The sequence below is a fragment of the Rattus norvegicus genome, chromosome 12 (assembly GCF_021556685.1).
Source record: "Rattus norvegicus strain SHRSP/BbbUtx chromosome 12, alternate assembly SHRSP_T2T, whole genome shotgun sequence".
In the NCBI taxonomy this organism is placed as follows: domain Eukaryota; kingdom Metazoa; phylum Chordata; class Mammalia; order Rodentia; family Muridae; genus Rattus; species Rattus norvegicus.
In genome coordinates, this window is record NC_141545.1 from 8270009 (window position 1) to 8273835 (window position 3827).

Consider the following 3827-nt stretch of genomic DNA (forward strand, 5'->3'; position numbering starts at 1 on the left):
AGCTAGGATGAAGATCTTAAGGCCCATGCCCACAGTGACACACTTTCTCCAACAAGGCCACACCTTCTTAATAGTGCCACTCCCTGGACAAGCATTCAAATCATCACAATGGAGGAGCAGAGAGTTGAGGGGACAGTCAACCCAAAGTAGATATGAAAGCATCACAAAGTAAGTCAATTCAAAATAGCAATAGAAGAGCCGATGCTCAGTGTAGATTTCTGCTGGACATGAGCCCGTACCTGGGGTGTGGCTGCTGGAGCACATCCTTTATGCTCCAGGATGCACAAAAGCAGAAGTGTGCCCCTGTGTGCTTGCAGCAGCCTAAGGAGTGTAATATGTCTCTGAACTCATGAAGATATATGATCCCCTAAGTGTGTATCCATGAGTCCATATGTGCAGCTAAGCGCCCCCACTAGTGTCTGAGCACCATGTGTCTTCCTCTACCATATGAAATACAAGTCAAAGAAATCCTGGAGGCACCTAGGGGTAGACACAGTCATCTAAGTCCCGGCCTAGGGAGGCATAGAGTGAACCTCTGGATTTGATGCATGTCTCCTAAGGCCTCCCCTTTTTCCCACGGCCAGTTCTAATAGAAAGGTATCAAAATCACACACGGAAGACTCTGCCTTGTACTTGCTAGTGAAGGTGGAAGGTGGGGCAGTTATGTTAGGCTAGCACACGTCTTTAATCCCAGCACTCAGGAGGCAGCGGCAGGTGGATCTCTGTGAGTTCAAGGCCAGCTTGGTATAGAGTGTTCCAGGATAGCCAGGGCTCTATAAAAAAGATTCTCTCACCACTACCACCACCACCCAAAAAAGAAAGGAAAAGAAAGTGGGGGTTATCTTTTTACCCTAGCTTCAGTGTGTATCTGCCCTTATTTATTAATAGAAAAATTACTTGTCACCGTAAATGATATGGCAATATACCATGCTAGGCTGGAGAAATGGCTCGGAGGTTAGGAGTGCTTCCTGCTCTTCCCAGGACCCTGAGTTCAGTTCTCAGTTCCCTTTTTGGGCACAGCTGCTTGTAGCTAGCTTCAGGAGATGTGATGCCCTCTCCTGGCACATACATATGCACTCAAGCGTGCGCACACGAGCACGCGCGAGCACACACACACACTTTTTTTTCTTTTTTCTTTTTTTTTAAAATCCCCAACCCCACACTTTTTTATTTTAATAAATTTGTTTTTATTTAGATGTTTGTGTGTGCATGTCTGTGTGTATGCCACAGGAATACAGGTGCTTTGGGGAGATCTTCTGGAGTTGGAGTTACAGGTTTTTATGAACTGCCTGATGTATGTGCTAGACATTGAACTCAGGACCTCAGGATTCAGCATTAAATGCTCTTAACCACTGAAACATCTCTCTAGCCCAATACATCTTATTTTCTTTTTAAAGGAAACTCACCAAGCCTAAGATTCTTGGATATACATGTGCCTAGGGCACGCACATTATCCTGAGACCAGAGGTTAACTGCCCTAGAAAAGCAGAGCTCACAGTCCAGTGCCAGCTAGAGTGCTAGGCGTGATCCCGAGAGACGCGCGCGCCCCTTGCGGCAGCTTTTCCCTACATCCCTGCTCCTCCCTATACTCGATCCCGCCCGGCACCTGTACGTCACCTGCACGTAAATCTCCCCTTTTAGTACTCAAAGCGTTTTGCTAACTCAAAGCAGTTTTGTTAAGTCCCTGACCCTGCCTGCACCGGCCTCATCCTTTCTCTGTGAGTCTGGGCTGCGTCTCCCAGTCTACCTGTTTTGGATTGTCCTGTGGTGAAGCGTAAGTCCCGGTCCTGGAGCAGCTCAGGTGGAGGGGACTCCTAAGCAGTCCGCAGAGTCCTCTTCCGGATGGCGTGTAGGACCGCCTATCCCCATCCCTGCAAACCCGGTTCCTCGTGTGGGCACAGTGGGAAGGTCTGGACTCCAATCCCATTTCACAAAAGTGTCATTGCAGCACCCAGAGAAGCGCCCGAGGCTCCAGTTCCCGGTCCTTTCCTGGAACCTTCTGCTACCCAATCCCCGCTTCTTGGTTCGCTGTGGCTTCCAATAGTCTCCTATGGGTGGAGTTGTCCCTTGCCTCCTTCCTAAAGGGTTAATGAATGGCGGCAGGTCAGGGTCCTGTCAAGGGACTACCTGAAAAGGCAGGTTCACCTTCCGGTGATGTACTTTTCCCTTCCGTAATTCCTCTTCCTTTCCCTGGTACAGGTTGGGCTAATAAGGTGTAGGCTGCTCTATCCACTCCCCTCACCCTTTTCCTTTCCCCTTTGGATGCTGGCCAGTTTGAGTATGCTTTTAAACCTCTTAACAGTCTGGCTTGGATCTTCCTGAGTTCTTTTTCTGAAGCTCCAGTACCATCGCGTGTAGCTGACCTCCGTGACAGCGGATCTTCTTCATTCTCCTTTGGGCAACTTGTCTGCCCTGAGACTACAGGTTGCCTGCCTTGGGCTTTTCATTTGAAACTCTAATAAATCGCCCCGGGGATTCCATTTAGTTACTTCTGACCTTCTCAGTGTCTAGATTTCTGACTTTTTCTGCAGCCTAAGCTGGCCTTAAACCATACCCATTGTTACAGATGGCATGGCTGTTGGCCAGGCCAGGGGTTCACAGCTCACAAGTTTGTTTTCACCTCTGAGTGCAGTTATATACACCTAGTTACAAAGTTACAATCAGAGACACCCAGGGCACTTCCAGTCCCGTGAACACTAGACTGTAAAAGCCCCAGGCACGGCTTGGAGGTGCTTAGGAAATGTCTATTGAATGGGGGCCAGCGAGATGACTCAGAGAGTGCTTCCAAGGTTCCACCGGGTGAAAGAGAAAGCTCACTCCAAGTTGTCCTCTGACTTCCCCAGGGCAGCTCCAGGCACTGTACACCCACATGTGCCTGTGCACATACACAAGCACACACACAAGCACACACACAAGCACACACACAAGCACACACACAAGCACACACCGAGAGAATAAACGAGCACACGTACTAAGAGCATTTAAAGGTCTGTTCAATGACCATGATACCGTGATGGTGACTGATGCTTTTACCTCGACAGGGACAAGGCTGCCTAGAATACACACATCTGCGGGTGTCTCTGGGGTGCTGTCTAGAGGTTGCTTTGCTCAGCAGCAAACGCCTTGACTCACAGAGCCCTGTCGCTGCCCCTTCCTTGACTGCGTTTTTGAGACAGGGTTACTGACTTGTCTGGAACGTGCTGATTAGGCTGGGCTGACAGGAGGCCCAGGCCAGCCCCCACCCCAGTTCTAAACCCACAAGAGAAACAGGCAGCCCTGCAGTCGGTTCCTGGCTCTGCTCAGCAGAGCAGAGTCGCTTGTGGTCCATTTATATTCTTGGGCCGTGAGGTCAATTGTAACTCAGTGGCTGAGTTTGAATCTCATTATATTGATCTTTTCTGGAGATACAGAATGTAGTCCCAGAATAGACTTACAAATCCATGAGGACTACTCCAGAGAGAACTCAATTTAATCAGACAGCACTCACTCCTGCACACTATTATGAAGTCAATCCTTCTCTCCTCTCCTCCCCCCTCTTCCCTCTCTCCCACCCTTCTCTGTCTCTTTTCCCTCTCTTCCTCTCTCTGCCCTTCAGGCAAGGTCTCCAGTATCCCAGGCTGGCCTTGAACCCACCATGTAGTTGAGGACAACGTCAGTTTTCTGATTCTCTTGCCTCTGTCTCCAAGGTGCTAGCATGGCAGAAGTCCCACACAGCACCCTGTTTACGTTGTGTTAAGGATCAAACACAGGGCTTTGTGCATGCATCTAATCCATGGAATTCCAGTGTCCTCTTTTCTCTCTCGTCCCCCTTTCTTTAATTGGTTCTT

At 49.2% G+C, this 3827-nt stretch overlaps 1 pseudogene; it reads right to left on the reverse strand.

Moving 5' to 3' along the window:
- Positions 1-592: 592 nt before the first annotated feature.
- Positions 593-1947, reverse strand: LOC134481145 (foxo1-corepressor-like; annotated as a pseudogene).
- Between the last annotated feature and the right edge of the window lie 1880 nt (positions 1948-3827).